Here is a 20,135-nt window from a genome sequence, read left to right as displayed (position 1 = left end):
CTCAGATTTAATTTCCATTAATGAGTTGCTGGATTGGCAAGGTAGGTGAAAGATTGGTTTCCAGTAAGTGCAAATGGCACCACGTCTGTGATGAAATGCCACAGCACACAGTTGTTCATTTTGGAACAATTATTTATGGTACAGCTGAATTTGTAGTCCAGTTTCAGATGACTCTTCCTTACTTAGACTAAATCCCAATTATCCTCAGTCCATTTATATAGCTCAAGATTAAGTCTTTTTTTTACATATTTGCTTGTGACTATTGCCTAACTTATTCAGGGCCATTTAGAAATAAGAGAATGCTTCTTAGTGTTGAAAACACTGAATGCCATTGTTACTGTGAAGTACGTTACTGTTCATTGTCATTCTTTAGGAATATTTTTACTTGCAATACGAGCAAAAATCATTCTGCCATTGACAATTAAATTGACCATTCACAGTGTTACACTTGAATATAATCCATGCTTTAAAAAACATGATTTATGCAGAAAAATTATAACATTTATTGTGTTTGGGATTTAAAGTAGATTTTAAAGCACACCTGTTAAGAATTAAAACCTTATATTCCAGGCTGAAGTAAGAGAAGCAGCCAGTATTTTTACTGAGGTAGCAATTCTTCAGATTACAAATGTTTACAAGTCTGGCTGCAAGTTATTAGCATTGCACAGTGTAGCAGAGGAATCCAGATGTTCAACAGAAATCGTTCCAGCCCTGTGGTAATTATATGCTGTAACTGATAGCAAAATTATATGCTAGAGAAAATTTACTAATTTGTACTGTGCTAGCATGGAGAGTCACACTTAGTAAGTGCCACATCAAGAATAATAAGGTAGTTCCTTGGACTTGCAATCTAAGTTTTATCTAGCTATGCTGCTACATACATATATATAGTGCTACTTATATATATAAAACATATTATTTTCTATTCAACAGCTGTTTAACAAACAGAAAAACCTATGTGAAGATTGATTCATCCCAAGGAAAACTCTTGATTTATCAACCACAACTAAATAAATGAAATTAAGTGTTGCAATGACCTGTTGAGGAGCTACAGTTTCAGATCTTAATAGGTGCTTCCAGAAATTAAGGGGGAAAAGCAAACATCTTAATGCACAATGATCTGTTTGTTTGACAGATTCCAGTCTGTGATCATGAAATTTTCTTGGATGGGTGGTACTCTAGCAAAATCTTTATGTGCTTGGAATTACATCTCATTAGATTAAAACTAATCATCAGTTTTTCATTCCAGGTTATCCACCAGTTGGAAGTAGGTACTCAAATGCAGTTCATATAAAGAGTTGTGGCACACAGAAGCTAAAATTAGTTCATCTAATTCCTGACTATCATGAACAAAATAATTATTTTCAATCAGGTACAATAAAAACAAAAATTGTCTCAAGATATTTTGATGTTCTATAGATACAGATTTATGTATTTGTTCAGATAATATACTGTCAGGTAGTATATCATAGATTGTTAATTTGTAACTGCTTGTGTTTGTGTTCTTAAGCAACAGCAGGGCAGATGAGCCAGAAGTAATGGAGACACCACCACTTATTATTTTAATTTCTTTTTGAACTGGAAAATTGCTAGGCACTCCAGGGATATAAGAGTGATGGATATGTTAAAATTATTAGAAGTTTTAATATAGGTTACTTTCCATAGAAATCACATTTAGCACAAGCCACTGAATACTTCTGCATTTACCCTCGTTTGCCACCGAGGGACACTGTTTCTCTATAAATGAGAAGCCTTGAGAGCTGTGGGATTTTCTTTAGTCTTGGGATTTGGAATGTCTCAGTAGTATTTAGATAATTATGTGAACTTGAAATGCCATCAAGTTGTTAAAAAAACCCTGGGTTTTGAGGTCCTAAAGTTAGTGCTATTTAGATGGAGTAGCATGTTTTCATTTAAGCAGCAACAAAATATTTAAGTTTTCACGTACAAAAGTATTTCTTTACCTAAATTTTACTTCCTCAAAATATTTTTGCGTGCTTTACTTCATTCTTTATTATTATAATTTTATGTAGTCGTTTATTTTGGTAGAAGCTGAAACACAATGCCTTTTCCCATTAAGCACCATACAGGCACAGATATTGCTCCAACAGCAGCAGGTGCTGAGTGTGGCCGTCTCTCAGCAGATGCTCCAGGTGTGGAGCCTGTTTGCTTTTATTTGTCAGAAGGGTAAAAAAGACAAGTTAAAAGGTCATGTTCCCCTATAAAATTCAAGTTGTCATTTATTTGCTGTAATGCTAGGGAAGAAGAACCTGAGGGGGAGCATGCTGGAATATGCTCTTTAGTTTTTATTTGCTTGAGAATTTTCTGTTCTCCTCATCTTCACAGTAAGTACAAGAATTAAGACAAGGAATTGAAAATTTCTTGGGATTATTCTCTTCAGCGTTTGGGTTGTCCTTTGGTTTCCTTTTTTTCATTTTCCTCTTTCCTTAGATGGGAAGGAATTAAATGCAAGTTAAAGATCCAGCTTGTATTCTTAAAATGTAAAGTACAGCATACACTCCTTTTCCTCCTTTTAAAACGGGTTGTTAAGGCTTGGTTTTTAACAATTGTGTGTATTTTCTAGTCCACACAGTAGTTTAGCTGACCCTCTATACTTTCTGCATATAATGGTGTCAGGTTTCAAAATGTGCTAGAAGCAACACCAGAATTAAAAATACAATTTTCGGTGAGTAAAATACATTTCTTTCACTTGTGAACTTTTAAATTTGGTATTATATAGATTGTGTTGTTTCTGAGAACCCTTTTAAGACTCTTTTGGGGTGAACAAAAGCACATTGACTTTTAACAGAAAAAGGAGAATATTTTCTTCTATTAGGATTTTTTACACATTTTTCTTTTTATTCAGGTTTCTTAGTATAAATGCAATTGTGCAGTTCATTTCCCTGAAAAGCATTTCATTATCTTACTTAATTGAGATGTTTCTAAATCTAATTAGCATGTATCTAATCTGTATTTTTAACACTAATTATTTCCTTGAATATTTAATTGCAGATGATTTTTAAGTAAGAGGCAGACTTGTTAGGTAGCAGGAATCTGATACTGAGACAGAAAGATCCACAATTGATGTAGATTTGTGCCACAGAAGCTCAGAAGTTTATGCAGGGCTGAAGATGACTTCATACAATCCAGAGCTTGCAAAATAACAAGTGAATCTGGAAGCAGGTTTGGAAAATCCTATGTAGAATGCAAATGCTGTGTACAAAAATGAAATTTCTCTGCCTTGCTGATGCATGCATACATGAATAATATGCACAGAGATGTATACACAATAATTAGATTTGATTCTTTGATTTGGTACATTTTACAAAAGGTAAATTTGATAGAGAGAAGCTCACTGTCTAGATTTGGATGTGATTAAATTACACAGAAACAAACCTTTTTCTTTAGTAGAAACTGAACATTCTGCTTTAAAGTAGAGCTTAAATTTCAAAACTTAAACCAGTTAAAATATTTTTATGTTATTTTGCATGGTTAATCATAAATACTGTGATTGCTTTCCCAGTGGTGATTTTTGCAAGAACAGCAACTGCAGTAATTGTTACCGCAACTGAGTTAATGAAACTGAGTGATTAAAAGATAAAAAAAAAAGGAAAAAGAAAAATTTAGAGTACACACTTGTATCAGCTTCATTATAAAAAATACAGGGTTTTTTTCCATTAGTTGCAGTACTTATAAGACATTTTTAGCCTAAACAAAGCTGAGCGTTACTTCTGTATTATATTTACATAACGAAATGTAGGGATGTCATTCATTCCCTTTACAGAATATTGGATTAAAACTAGTCATATGTTAGCTGAATGATAAATCTTATTCTTTCAAGGAAGCATTCTACCCCAAAATTAATATCAGAAAGTTTTTTACTTGAATGAAAATATATTGCATCCCAAAGTCAGACAATAATTCAAGGACATGAGGCAGGATCTGATTGTTGCATGCAGATGGAGTAAGAGACTTTTTGTTTAACCTTTCCCTGTCTGCACCCATTCAGGAGAATTGATATAGCTTAATTAAGTAGTAAGAACATAGTCTTTCATATGATAAATCAGGAAAAACTCAGAAGCAATCTTTTAGAAGTAGAAGCTACTCAGCACAGAACAGAAATCCACTTCCTAAAATTCCCAGTATGATTGAGTTTCAGTAGGATCATTACCACTAAACAAGAAATTAGCATTAGGACTAGTGACATAAGCATGAGTTAAATGTAGAAATGAGGAGCATAAATTAAAAATAAGATTTGAAATTACTGGGAGGAGTAGAAAAAGATTAATACATTACAAGATGAACGTAGAATTCTTGAAAAGCTGAATTTCATGTAGCATGTTCTCATCATCAGATCCATCTTTATTTGAGAACACACAGCAGGGAACAATGCCAGAATATAAAGTGTCAAGTTACTAAGTTCAAAAGAACTCAAATGATGATGGGAAAAAAAAAAAAAAACTAGGAATTTTGACTAGTCAAGAGTTAGGAAAATAATAAAGATGGAAAAATCACTGGGAAAATTTAAAAGAAATAATACAGAGAATTAAAACACAATCCACTCCATGAGATATTTATGTAAAAATGGAAAGCTGCTATTAGCTACCCTTCCTATTATTTATGTTTGAAGTTAGTCCCTGCTTGGTTAGACCAGGTGACATCAAATTTAGTCAACTATACTTAATATTCTTAGGGATTAAATATTTCCTTTTCAATGTAGAGATTATAAAAAAATGTAACACATTCTGACAGGAAACTCCTTTTAACACTACATGGTCCATTTGAAAAGCTGACATATATGGACAGAAAAAGAAAAGGGTAAATATGAAAAGGGCCCAGGTTTTAATAAAAAGCAGAATGCAGAAGAACATGAAAGGAAATGGAAATATGAGAGACACACCTTAGGAAGAGTGTTAGCTGGAATAAAGTAGCAAGATGTAAGAAATAACTTCTAGTTCTGTATTAGTTTTGTGCTGGTTTGAGGCAAGGGGAGGCAAAAAGAAATGTGTGAATAAATGGTGAATCAAAAGGTCACCGTTGGCTACCACTACTTGGTCATATCATACAGCTAAAAAAAGCTTTATACTGTTCTAGGGAATACTGAGAAGTATATTTTTAGTAGAGGAAGGAAGATGTTTGTAGTATTTTATAAAATGCTTGGAAATCTCCATTTGGTTTACTGTGTAGAGTTCTGGTCATCTGTGCTCATGAAAAATAAACTTGATTTGGAACAGATGCAGTCCTCAAAGTCTTCTGGGACAAATGAGAGAATGGAATATGTGTCTTTAATGGAGAGAACAGAGGAGTTTGATTTAGTCTAGGCAAATTAAGTCTGAGAAGATACATGCTTCCTCTTCATAACTGAATTCAGGAAATCGATATTGAAGAAGACTAGAAGTTGTTAAAGGATACATAGCACTTAAATTTGGAAGGAAAAGGAAGTTTTCTTAACTGTTCAAAGAGTAAGGTTCTGAAATGCTCTTCCAGAGAGGATAGTGTGAGCCAGGAACCTAAACTATTTAAAAATGGAACTTTAAAAATTGTGAAACAGATTTCCAAAAATTGTGAAACAAGAACCAAAACTATTTAAAAATAGAACTTTAAAAATTGTGAAACAGATTCCCAAAAATTGTGAAACAAGAACCAAAACTATTTAAAAATGGAACTTCAAAAATGGTGAAACAGATTTCCTGGAGACAATAAATCCGTGGTACAAAGTTTTGGCATATTCAGGGGATTCTGAAAGGAAGGACAGTAGATGATGCCATTTTTCCTTGCCTAAATCTCATACTTCAGGACTTTTACTAGTCACCATGGCATCCAAAAAAATACTTCACCTCATTGATATGTCATTCTTAGAACCACTAAGTACTGAACACTAACGATGCTGAGGAAAATGCAGGCAGTGTCTATTCACCTTGATATTGAATAGTCCTGTTTAAATGCTTTAGCTTGAATTGGTCAAACACTCCTTACGATTATGAAAGAGTTTTCAATTACAAAAATAGGGGTTTTTTTCCTTAATTTTTTTTTTTTTCAATGATTCTCCATGGGAGAATTGAGAACACTGTTCTGCCCACTTGAAGACTTACTTGATGTTGATGGCCTCTGGCACAGGCAGCCGTGGCCCAGCAGGGGAAGGAGGTTCTGGGGTCTGTTGGTGCCCTGGAGTGGCCAGGACCAGGGGTCTGTTGTGCTCTCCAGCTTCTGCCGAGGTGCCCCTTTTTCTCCCTATCTAATAAACAGCTCATCCCCATTTTGCACTTTGAATACTCCCTGTTTTGTTAGGTTTTTGTATTTAGTTTGGGGTTTGTTTTCCTTTTGTTGCTGTTTGAAGAGTTGGGGGGCTGGGGGTTGCATCCTGGCTTGGTCATTTTAGCCTTTTGTTAGTGAGCCGAGTAAATCTTTTCATTCTTCACTCAAAGGGAGTTCAGGATACTCCCTTTCAGTATTTTTATTCTAGACATTTTCTCATTTTGCTGTCATACTAATATAGCCCAACATTGGCCAGCTTCTGTTATCTGCAGAATCTGATTCTTTCTCACAGCCTGTTGTGTTAACCCTGGCCAGGCCTTCTGTACACATACCTTTGTAGTTAATATTGCTGAAAGTGATTAATTTGGTACTGATATAAAATTATTATATTCTTCTCATTCTATTCTGCTGCACTATTAGAGGGAGCAGTCATTTCTTATTGAATGAAAAAACTCTACTGTCAAGATTTAATCCCCATGTTTAGGTGATTTTAGTTTATGTTTTTCAGTTGCAGGAATAGCAAAAAAACTCGTGGGGAAAAAAGACTTAGCGTACCTGTCGTAGTGACAGCTCTTTGTATGTTTGTTACCCTGGGTGTGTTTGTGTTCCTGTTTCTGCAGTGAAGCCATGGTAAGTCAGCTCATTCTGTGGAGCTACTTGTGAGTTATTGATTTTTACCCAAATGGTTTAATGGTTTTCATTCCAGCTGTTGCAGTGTGGCTACCTGCTGTGGCATTTTTATGGTGTTTACTCACTATGGTGGTTTTTTGCAATCATAGTCAATAACTAATTGAGCTATGTCTGGCCTTTGGAGATGTGCTAATAAGTTTTAAAATGTACTAGTTATTTGCACACTGCAGACAGAAATGATGTGGTGTGTGGCTGAGGAGCTAAAGAGGGACTTTAAAGATCTGAGTTCACTTTTGCACTGTGTCACATGCTTCTGAGCTGAGCTTGAGATACTCACTGAATTTCCATGGCTTTGTCTCAGGAAAATATTGGAGTGAATGCTGAATAATAAAGGCAGTCATGTTGTGAAGAGCCTTCTTAAGTCAGGACTCTTGGAAGTGGGATGACAGACACCTACCTCCACCTTGTTTTCCTGTAGTCTGTCATCTCTGAGTCCATAACTCAGCCAAAGCCTCTCCGTTTACCTCAGCAAGCTCTGACTTGGGCTTCTAAAGGAATACCAGGTCCTGACCAGGTACCTCACAGCAAGGCACCTGGAGCCCAGCTGGGGTCTCAACTAGAACATAAATTATATGTTTGGAAAGAGAAGAGGTGTACAGTTAATTTGCAAAAGCCAGTAGCTGTCCTGTAACTACATGCCAAAATAATGCTTTCATAAATCTTCATTACAGAGTGGATATTTGCCATTCAGTATTACCCACTTCAGAGACCAAATGTGACTCATTATTGAATTACTTCAATCTGTGCTGATGTAGAAGCACCCCTGACACATCTCTTTGTGAGCCATTTCTTCAGAGTAATTGCATTAGTAATAGCCGATTACACAGCAATCTTATGTTCCTACAAAATTAAGGTAATTACTGTAGCTAAAAACACATCCCTCTGTATTCTGTCCTAGCAAGGGAGCTGGGAAAAGGCAGTGTAATGCTTCAATTCTTTGTAACAAGAGAAACATTAAGGTATAATTACATTATTGATGCGGCGTAGGAGAAGTTTTCATATTTGAAGGGAGCATGGAAACAAAATAAGAGTTTGAAGCTATAAAATCTTAGTCTGGAAAGGGGGAAAAAAAAAGATCTTTTGCATGTAGATGCCTTAACAAGTATGGAGGAAATGTATTTGAAATACATGAATGAGTTTGTGTTCTGTACTTTGAAAGTGTTTGAAAGATGTCTGTCTTTGAAGTAGATTTTATTATGCAAAAGTGCAATTTTCTTGGTTCCAGATGTTCCAGAGAAAGTCATACTGTTAAATTTTTATACAAAATAAATGGATATTAATCTTTTAATTTAATGGCAAACCACCTGAATGCTAGGGTCAGATTGTAATTAGACTGTGTGCAATAGAATTTGATTTTTATTTTCATTTTCATCTTTCTTTATGTCTTTGAGGGAAACTTGACATTTGACATTTTCTTTAATACAATATTAGAAGTTTAATATAACAGCTGGGGGAGAGCAGACAGGCCATTCCCTGTAACTGTAGCTAGGTATAAAAACTTAAATATTCTAGGAGGGGTATTGAGAAATTAATCTCTTCAGAGACATTGTGCAGTGTGAAAATTCACTGACAGAGAGATCCACCAGGTCATGAGAGAGCAGCAGTTTGTGTTTGGCTGGGGGCTGATGAGAGCCTGTTGCATGAGATAGGTGCTCCTTGCAGATTTTACTTTCTGTAGGATCAATGTGCCATGGTTGAAATGCTGATAGCCCTTGAGTAAAGAAATGTTCAGCTGTGGAATACATCTTGCAATGTGTCATATGCAAAACTCATGGGATTAACGTGGTGCTCAAAATTGTTTTGACTACTAAGGTAAATCCTAGCAACTAAATATTGATTTTTCAATTGACACAGCAGAATATGAGACTGTGTCAGGTTCAGCTAAATTCTTTTTATGCAAGTATCTTAGCAACTGCTGTATATAGTTTACATCTGTTAGGAATATTCGTGGTGAAAGAAGTGATTCTTTTAAAATGTTTACAAATTAGAAATCTTTGGAGATCAGGGCAACATCTTCAAAAACAATTTTTGCAGGATGACAGATTATGGAAGCTAAGACTGTGTTTTTCTGTTGCATACCAACAGCCCTGGGGACAGAGGGCAGTAGCCACAGCAGGAAGCTCTCCAGAGGTACATTTCTAAAGACGTGTGATCCCATGTGGGAACATTTTGTGTTGTAGAAGGTACTTTTCACCTGCTGTGCCAGGCGAGCACAAAGACAGAGTTTACATGGAGACACCTCACTCCCTTTAGCAGCCGAGCATGTGACAGTGACAGGCCCAGGAACAGAGAGAAGCTAAATGTAACCATGCAGTTGGATGAATACTGTTGCATTCATGACAGGTTTTGGAAGGAAGCTCTCTGAGGATGGCAAAGACATAATTATATGGTATTTTGAATACTGGTGCTTCCCCCACACAATTTTGGAAATTATATGGAGAGCTATAAGATTTTCATTTACCTATACTGTCTCATGCATAATGTAGGGAGAAGAAAAGATGAGCCATATTAGTAAGCCTTTAGCTTTCATCACTCTCAGATGAGATTTTAATAAGATAAAATGAAGTTTCATCCTGTAACAAATTGATCTAATCCTTTCTATTCTTTAAAGATACTTACACTGTGACTTCACAATAGTTTCATTCAGTTGACTTTTTAAATTATTGATTTTCAGCATGAGGAGAGGTTTGCAGCAAACATCAGGAAAGCTTTGTTTTATTAAAAGCACCTTATCTGTGTATATTGTACTATAAATCTTCTTTTGATGTTCAGAACTTTCCTTGGTGTTGAACTCAGGTTTTTTATACAAAGCCCAAATCAGAAGAAACCCAACAATGCAAGTATTTCCTGGGCATTCTGCAGAGAGCAGTGCTTGGTATCTATGAATAATTTTCCTACCTATTATTGCTGCGCTGAGAACAAGAAGTTTCCTCTGACATTAGCAGCTGTTTGGTTTGGGTCCTACATGTGCACAGCAGCTGCTGCAGACACACAGCTGTTTATCTTACAGGCCTGGGGTGTTGTTCTTGCTAAGCCTTGAAAGCATCTATTTATCTAGCTCCATACCAGGAGATTAATCCCAAATCATTCTTTGATTCTGTGATATTTGCACTGCTTCACAGCATCCTTATCTTGTCAGGGCTCTTTCTGTTTTCTGCTGCCATCCTGCTGCTGTTCTTTTGGATGTGGGGAATGCATTAAACTGTTGTCAGCCTTTTCTCTACTTCAGATACACAGGAAAATCACAAAACTTCTAACTTGGTGGGGGTTTTGTTTCCAACAAATATTTGAATTCTTAGAATACCACTGGTTTTGAAGAGAGAGCAGCACAGGGTGGTTAGTGAATTATGCTCTTAGAGAATTCAGATTGGCACTGGCAGCAGAGACAGAATAATTCAGACACCTTTGAAAAATCCTGACCTCTCTCTGTTATCCTGTAGATTTCAGTCAGCATACCAAACCAAGGAATGGATTCTTTTTGTGTGAATAATCCCATAGTAGTTAGAACTACTTTCACCATCAGAAAAGTATTTTACTTTTCATGTGATAAAAAGCAATGGATATGTAGCTTGTATACTGGTAAATTATGTAGAGATTTTCTTTTAAAATTGCTTTTGAAAAGCAGAAATCCTTCAGAATAAGCTTTTAATATCATCCAGCATTATCAGAGGCATATCTCCTGCCATCTAGTAATAATGAGAGCAAGAAACAAACAATTCAGGAAAACTATTCCATCAACACAGCACCCAGTTGAAGGTAACAGGTATCAGACTACCTGCTGTTGGTTTTCTGCCAGCACAGATGATTCAAAAGTTTGGAGAAGATTATTGCTTGCTGCAATTCCATAAAGTTTTTCTGACACCTGGGACAACTGTGGAAGAATCATTTACTCCTTATGCTGGCATTCAGTGTCCCAGTGAGAAAGAAGCAACTGGAATATGGCATTATTGACATCTCAATTTAGCCAAAGATGATCCTGCTTTGAAAATAATCCCATGGCTGGTTAAATTCACCTCAGGACTGATGTATATACATCTTCAAAGTAGTCAGGTTTCAAGTTGAACTGCTCCAAGATCATTGTAGTAATGTCTCAATCTAGAATAAAACTTCTTAGGCAAGACTGACTAACCTTTGAAAAACCAGAGGATATAGAGTATTACAGGGGTGACTCCTGGATCATCACTCACTCCTTGAATGCATTCCTGAGATATTATACATAAATCTTAAAAGTCAGCAGTAGGTCAGATATAATCCACAGTCTCTAGAGCAAATGCCACCTGAATAATATCTGAAGTAGGTGTAGCATTCTCTGTTCTTTAAGTGACTTATTAATTCAAATGTCTTGGTTTCAAAGATATTTGTGGAAGGGCTGCCTACTCAGTGACATTCTGTTGTCAAGCAGCAGCAAACTTCACATTCCACTCAATCATTACTCACAAGTACTTGTCTTTTTTCAGTTAATATAATAATATAAGCATCTTCTTATATGCTCTGATATAAGAAGAAGGCTACCTACCATGGAGGTTCTTTTAAATATCTGTAAAAAATAAACTACCTACTTACTTGGTAGCCTTAAAAGGCCTCAGAACTGGTGTTTTAAACCCTGCAATAAGGTGCACAGTTCTGTTTCCTGGTAAAAGAACAGGTAATTAATTATGTTTGTCTAGTTTTGAAAGCTTGGCTACAGGCAGAAGCATAAGAAAAAAGATAGATAGGGTTTAGCTGTGTGCTAATCTTACCATTCTGTGGCATCTGCTGGCACTCCCTTCTGTCATTCAAATACTGCCCAAGCATTTAACCTGTAAAACAGCTGAAGATCATAAAATATAATTTTAAAATATCAGAAGATCATAAAATCTCAGTTCAGACAGTCTTGGTCCCTCCCAGATTTTTGTCTCACAGTGTTTGTGTGCAGATGAGTTTGTGAAAATTAGGTGTAAGACACTAAGCTACTTTTGTGATTGTGTGCCAGGCTCCATTGTATCAGAGTAGTTAATGGTAGTTGACCCCAGGAGATCTGGACATAATCTGTACCTGAAAGAAAAGATCACAACACAGAAGTTGACAAGATGTCAGGCATTCCCCGTGTGTTTGAAGGATGTTGTGTGCTGATGTGCAAGGTGACACTGTGCAGTGACAGGACACTTGTAAATAGTGAAAATGGGATCACTTTCTATGTCTTAACTGCAGCAAGTGAAACTCAGCACAGCTTACATTTTTATTTCTCAGTTAGCAGGCCTAGCAACAGAGAAAATACCAAAGGTGAGGGAAATACAGGAATATCTTCTTCCCAAATTATTTCCCACAGAAGTGTTATCCAGCTGAAGTTCTGAAAACGAAGAAAAGAACTTTTTTTTTTCTTTCCTGTTTTTTTTAAGCAAACTGTAGTGATCTGTAACAACTTGTCCAAACAAGCTCCCATAGGTCATTTCAGTCACAGTTTGATAATTTATTAAAAATTTAATCTCATTTAAATCCATCCCACACACTAATGATAACCTAATTATTACACAGAATTGGCAGGACTTTCCTCAATAACCACTCATAAATTCTTCTTTGGGTTAATTCCCTTTTGATACTCTTAATGCTGGATTGAAAGGGGTTGATTATGTTACTGTGATGGATACAGAAGGAACATCAGATGAGTTATGACAAAGGAAGACACAACTTTTTAAATTGGTTTCTGTGAACAAGCTATTTCACAGCATTTCTGTTGGGATGAGCATTTCAGGACAATGAGAACTCTCATAACATAATGTGGCACAATACCAATGTATTCACTGCACAGAAGAAAGATGTGGCATTTACCTATACAGAATATGCTTTTATAAGGAAAGAGCCAAGAGCACTCTTTAATCTCTGTCAGAAATGCTGCATCCTCAATGAACTCCACAGAGCTGTTGTTTGATTTAAACTTTCCCAGGTAGCCTAATTTGAATACATGTAGACACAGTGAGGAATAACATTTGTGTTAAAGGAGAAGCCTCTACCTGAGCTGTTGTACACAGACCACCACAGAGCTTTACCTGCTGTGACCTGAGTCCTTTTGCACTTCCTCTTTTTATGGATTTGACCCTGGATCCCCAGGAGCAGAATCCCAAGCACTGGATTTATAAAAATAAATCATTTAACAGCATGGTACAGCAGCAGATCAGCTCAAGTTGGGTGCTTCTGCAGAGGGACCCAGAACAAAGAAATAATTAAGGTAATTATACCCTTATAATTTGTGTACCCACCCCTCCTCTGCTTTTCAAGAATTTTGCACGCATCTCTTGGTGAAATGGCAATTTTTGGTCTGGGGTCTTTTAACACCTTGTTGGATTTTTTTCTCTGTGCTCATGCAGGCAAGTCCTACCCTGTTCTGTTCTTGTCAAATTGCAGCTCCTGCTGATGGTTACAGCTCCCTTATCTTCTTGTTTGTGCTTCTGGTGCACCTGCTTGCTGGTAGAGCATGGGAAACTAAAAAAGCCCTGGACTCACGATAAACGTTACTTAGCAACAACCAAAACGTAAGGGTGTTGCCAATTTCCTTCTCACACTAAAACCAAAACACAGCACTGTACCAGATAGTGGGAAAGTTAGTAAGGAAATTTGCTCTATTCCAGCTGAAAACACATCTAGGTGTGATATCCTCACACCTAGAGATGTCCTCACAGTTTGCAGCCTAAGGTTTGAGCAAATCACATTGCTCCTGCTGAGCAAGTAAAGTTAAGCAAAGTAGCTATTATAAATCTGTGTAGCTCATTCTACTAAAAACTTATTTATGCTCAACATTTCTTATTTCTCAGCATGTGAGCAGCTCTGTCTTATTGACAAGCACAGGGATTATGTGAGCTCACTGTTACAAAAAGCAAAGGGCTGAATTTGGTGGGCTGAAGAGTTTTTGGTGTGTACCATCCCTGAGTGAATCCATGCTGTGCAATTCTGTGTGCTCACTGCCCACTGCTAATGTCTGCCTCTGCCTTGCCCTGCCTAAACATTGTTTATTCTTGCTGCAGCTGGCACTGCAGCAAGAATAAACAATATCATTCTGAGAATGAGAGGTCCTTGTTCTGAGAACTAGTCATGGAGCTCAAACCCAAGTGTTGGACACCCCACAGGCAGTCAGGTTTCTCCCTGTTTACAGGCTTGAAGGCCATTGTTACCTCTTCCACAGAAAGAGGTATTGTAAACCTTAGAGTGGTTAAAGCCAAGATCTTTGAATGGGTCAGGGAAGTCACAAGAGGGGAAAAAGGGTTTAAAATAATTGTAATTAAAACTTTTTTTAAAAATATGATTGAAGAGAAACAGCTTATGCAAGGTCTTTTTAACGAGGAGGAAAAAAAGAAAACCCCATTTGATAAAGCAGACTAAATGCTGTCCTGTTATATGCTTAAGTGAAAATCTCTTTGTACCAAGACAAAAGAAAATTGCTGTGGGTCAAGGTAGTGTGATTTACTTCTTTTTCCAGTGACTAGTTACATTTAACAGAGATGACAAGCATAAAAGTCACATCATTGCAAAGTCTGTTTCTTCAGAATAAATGAGCTCCCTCACAAATGGGCAGCAATTTGTGAGTTGAGTCCTTTTGGTGAAGGGTGCATGAAGAGCATTCACTGGCCATGGATTAGACAGCCAGAAGATGAGTGAACTATTACTCACATGATTCAATAATCTAACATCACGGGCAATTGATGCAGTCCTTCTTCTTCATTTGGTCAAGGATAAAAGGCCTGATTTTAAAATTTTAGTGGAGGTAGTATCTAGTTGTGGGAATAGTGCCTTGACTTTACTTTATGGGATGATCAGAAGTGATGGTAAAATTTAAATTCCTAATTTTCCTTTTGTTTCAGCCTGTGTAGAACACTGTGCTGTAAAGTCTGCCATGGCTAGCAGGGTTTAAGTGGAACACAAGAAGAATTACAGATCCCTTGTGAAATGATGTGAAATAAATTTTTGATTGCATTGCAATAATGTTCTTCAAGTATCATCTTGGAGTAAGTAAAACCTTGTAATGAAATTGGTTGGCCACATAATAATTGCTGTGATTAGAAACTGAAGTGTCACTTTGCATGTGTCACAGTCTTTATTCTGCGTGAAAATAGCACACATCCATCATCTGGAAATTTTTTTCCATGCAACTTTAACACCAGGGTGTTCCTTGGAGTCCATAGACATAAGGTATGTTTTAGAGCAGGGTTCTAAATCAGCAATGTATCTATTGATTTATGTGAATGATCAGACAATTGCATTATGCCTTGGACTGATACACTGTCTATTAGCCCAAATATCCAAATTGATCACACTCTAAATCAATAGGTTTGACTTATGTAAAACAGATGTATATAAATAAATATGTTTTTTTTATATATATATATATATATATACATGATTTTTTTCTTGTGCTTTTAATCACTTTTAAGCTCAACAATAACAAAAACAGCTCTATATTATCAACCCTTGTGTTCAGCAGAAATTCAAAGCACAGACTCAACCTCTGGAAGAAAACTAACTCAACCTCAGCTCAAATCAGAAGAAGCTAAAAGCTTACTTATTTCTAATGCTAAACTTATGAGTACTTTTTCCCTGTTATTTCTCACTAAAACTTTGGCAATTTACCCAGACAGCCACTGCACAACTCGTGTGGATTTTATCACCTGACTTTACTCCCATGATGTTCTCAATGTTTGTCGTGCTCCTGCAGGAGCATTTTTAAATCCCAGTTTACTGGCAGTGGGTATCACTGAGCCAGGGCATTTCCCTCTCAGCCAGCACACAGTGTTCTGCTGGAAGTCTTCACTTCCTCATTTCCAAAGGCTCTTTGGAATCATCATTCTCAGCAAATCAGACATCTCTAGAGTTAACCCTGTTGCCTGAGCTTTTCCATGAAGAGCACTATTACCACCTTGTGGCTATTTAAACCATCTATTGCACTCAGAAGAATAGTGCTGGGGTGCATTGCAGCCTTCTAAACTGTCAACCTTATCTGCTTTATCTTTTCTTTCCCCTGCATGCACAAAAACTAGAGAACTAGAGCATTAAGAGCAAGCAGTGCTAACGTGCTCTGCATAATATTTTAAATTGAAAGGAAAAAAAACAAACAAAGAAAGCTGTAAACCTTGATCCTCCAAATATCTGAAACTTCTCTTCTGGAAACCCTTACCAAAGTTTAGCAAGTTGTGGGTTTTTACCTTTAGGAAAAAAGTCCAACAGGGTTGTGAGACAGGGCATAGTAACTCTTCTGAAACTTACTGCTTTAGTAACAGCAAAGGAAAAAATTATTCTCATGTTCACGGTCAACAAAATAAGTGCTTGGTAGAAAGGGCACAGCTGAGCAGAAGATGAGCCCAGGAATACTGGGTACCTGTCCCTCCTGGTTGTGATTTTGCTGGCACACAGCACTGGGAGCTCAGGAGGGAAGGGCCATAACCAAACCCAGAGTTTCCTGGCTCTTCTCAGAACTTTAATGTACATTCAGTGTTCATCTTTATATTCATACTTTCCTTCTTCTAAAGGAAGGTCCTTCCTGCTGCAGGCTTTAATTTCAGCTTTTTATGTAATTTAAGGATTAGTAATCCTAACAGGAATTCAAAGTTCTGCAAAAACTTTCCCAGTCTGGACAGCACAAGGGTAAGGTTTTCAGAAGGTGGTGCAAGTCCCTAGGACAGTCTTAAGCACTGTGGTGCCAAAGAGCTGTAATATTTCAGAGGAAACTGAGGTGTTGCCTGCCTCACCCAGCCTGCTGCCAGTGCGGGGGCCCAGGCAGAGGCTCAGCACGGCCACCCCTGCCTGGCTGCGGCTGCCAGCCCTGGCTCTCCTGTGCCGTGTGCCCCAGAACCTGCACACACCTTGCTCTGGCCCTGCCTTGACACTTTCCTGGCAGGTTTTGGGTGAGCTCATTTTATTTGCTGGATAACATCACATTTTTGCTGGGAAATAGGTAAACCAATAGTAACACAGACAAAACTTTGATGGCATAAGTTATTAGTGTTCTGTGCTTTCACCTATAGAGGGCACTTATTTTGGCATCCTAAGATAAAGAGGTGTATAAAGTCAGATTTTTAACAGCACATAAGTTCCTGCATTAATAATGGTTCATATTGCATATAACTAATTAAAATTTCAAATCTCGTTGGCAATTCAACACTTGACTTCCTTGAACAGTTTAATAGATCAAATCAAATGTGTTTCTAGATCTTAAAATAACACCTCCAAAAACAGTTCTCAACTCATTCATGAAAATAAAGCATTAAAATCCTTTATTGCTTTAATTCTTCTGAAGAATGTATCCCAAGTCTGTCAACAGATGTGACTCCACTATGAATTCACAAAAGGTAGTGTGGTAAAAAAGATTAGGTTTTTTTCCCCACAAAGGAAAGCCTCCTTTCTGTCTGGCTGAGGTGAAGAACAATGCTTATGCTTAATAGCTACTACTAAAGACAGAAGGAAAAAAACAAGTTACATCTTCTTCCCTTTATCCAGTCAGCAATATCTGGCTTATAAACATTGTCACAAATATTAATTTTTGATAATTACTATATTTTCTGCTAAAACATAGCTAGATTGGGGAGGAGAATATAAAAATAATGATTAACATGACAAAATTATTATGCCTAATTAAACAGATGGTTGAGGGCTCTGGTGAGCAATAAAATACCATATATAATGTGCACTCCAAAAGGAATTCAAATAAAAATGGACTAGACAGCAAAGAAAAATATAAATATTTTGGGGGGGAAAAGTGTTATATAGTTTGAACTACATGAAATTAAGTAAAATTTCACAGATATGAACTAAATAATGCACAAATAGAGTATAATTTCTTTAATGGCTAGAATCAGTGGATGGTTCTGATAGCACAGAGTGACATTAGGAATTAATGAACAGCAATGCCTTGCAGCAGGTGGAAAGGAGGAGTATTGTTGATGTAATAAGGTTCACTATAGTTTTATTTCTGAAATTTCATTTTTTATGGAAGATCTGAGATTTGTTGAAATGAATTTCTTTTAATAACGTTGATGCACTGGATGAAGTCAAACCTTAGTTAATATAAATAAATGTACTTTCAAGGTCAACAGTACCACTGCATTTAGTTTCATAGGTCAGGATTTAGCCCTTATATGTTGTATTTGATGAGCTTTAATTTTAAACAGTGGCTAAGTGGGTAATCAGCAGGAAAGCCAAGCAGGGATAAATTGCAAAACAGTATTTTGAAAGATGGTACAAAAATGTAACATTTAGCTGTAAAAACATGGTTGTTTTTCCTGTCTGCTTCTACTGGATCTCTAAGCCTTAGGGCCTGGGTTCATTCTGCTTGAATTGAAGGAGGAAATCCAAATGTCTCATTTAAAAGGTTGGTCTGGATTCAGAGCCAGCACCCACGCTCTGCTAGCAGGAGCAGATGCAAATTTCACTTTTCAGAACTGCCCTCTTCATTTGCAGAGCCCAGAGTGCCCGTGGAGAGCCCTGGCAGCAGTTAATCTAAGTGTCCTCAAACTCTGATTTGCAGAAAAGATGCATACTTTACTTTTAATTGCTGCAGAGAACAATAGATATGAAAACCATGAGAAAGCTAATGATTCCTAAATCTACTATCTTTTAGATCAGAAGTTGAAGAAGAAACAGGTAACAGAATCAAATTGCAGAAAGATCTTAGGGAAGCAGGGTGTGATTCACCTACACTGTCATCTGAATAAATAGTGAGCAAAGAATACTCCTAAAGTAAGACATAGGAGCTTATATTCATGTAAATAATTAAAGCACCAGTTTTAGATTTTGTCAAGAAATGCTAGCTTTGATATTGGTAAATGTAAATAATAGCCATAATGTGCATAAATCTGATCAATTATTTTCCAGTAGAATGATTTTTAATGGAATGGAATAATTTCAATGAAATGCAATATCTCATAAACATTTTGAAGGGGAAATTATAGAAGCATTACATTCTGAATTAATTATATTTGTGTGGGTGAGTGATGCATAGGCAACATTTATTTCAGAAACTAAAAAAAAAATCCAATCTGAATGGTAACAGGTATTATAGAATTTCTCCCCTGGCAGACATTCTGTAGGAGACTCATGTCTCCTAGGACTCAGAAAGGCTGTATGATTTATATATACTTAATTAGAAAATAATCTGTGGAGATCAATTAAATTAGAAATGCATAAGCAAAATCTCAAGAAAATTTGATAAAGTTTTAGGGAATAAGTTTTTTTATACTATTTTTGCTCCTTTACAAGCAAGGCGATAAAATAATTCTCATTTTCAGTTCAGCTCTGGCTTTTCACAGCTCAGCTCTGGGAGGTTCTGAGTGTGGCACATGCATTGACAAATGTCCAGTGCTCTAGGTAATAAAAATCCTAACAACTTGCTATTTGTACCCCAGCTACTGAATCTGGGTAGTAAAGGGATCAGTGAGGTGCAGTTTTCTATGGCTGGGTCACACTCAGTCCTCATACAATTAGGTATCAGAATTAGCATTTGCATTTATTTAAAAATAAGTGATAGAACACAAAATAGTGACAGAAGTACTGCGCCATTAATGTACTCTGTGAATTGGTGAAAAATTGTTCTGCTAATAACACTTGAGTCTAAACTTTCTTTTAACCCTTTTAAACTTAGAAAATTCCTGGGGTAATCTGCATTCTGGACGAACTGCAAAGTACTTCTCTAACTTGCTTCCATTTGGTGTCACATATCCTGAAATAATTTTAGAATACTTTTGCCACTTTTTTGGGGAGTTATTAATGTTTTTCTTCACATGCTATCTCATACCATGTCTCCTCATCTCTTTGGAAACACAAAAGAGCTCTAAAGGACGTGTCAGAGTCCTTTGTGAATGGACTCACACCCAGCTTCTCTCTGGCCTCAGGCCAAAGGAGCTGTGGTTTGAACCCTGGAAACATTAAACCTGGAAGCAGAATTCTGGCAACCCCAACATCAGGCCCCATCAAACATCCTCAGTGCTCTGAGTCCTACCTAATTTTTCTATGCTAATGTTGCAGTCTGACCTTTCCATGAGCAGACAGGTGGGAAAATACAAGTATCCTGTAGCTCTCTGGTGGCTTCCTAATCTGAATAGACTCTTCTGTGCCAGCTGTGCCACCAGAAATTCCCCCTTTTATGCTGCACTGATTTGCATTCAAACAAGGTTTAATGAGACTACCAGGCAGGTAGGTGAAACATTGTACAAAATTATAGCGTTCTTTGTTAT

This window comes from Ammospiza caudacuta, chromosome 6 (assembly GCF_027887145.1).
Source record: "Ammospiza caudacuta isolate bAmmCau1 chromosome 6, bAmmCau1.pri, whole genome shotgun sequence".
Classification (NCBI taxonomy): domain Eukaryota; kingdom Metazoa; phylum Chordata; class Aves; order Passeriformes; family Passerellidae; genus Ammospiza; species Ammospiza caudacuta.
This window is presented reverse-complemented; position numbering follows the sequence as displayed.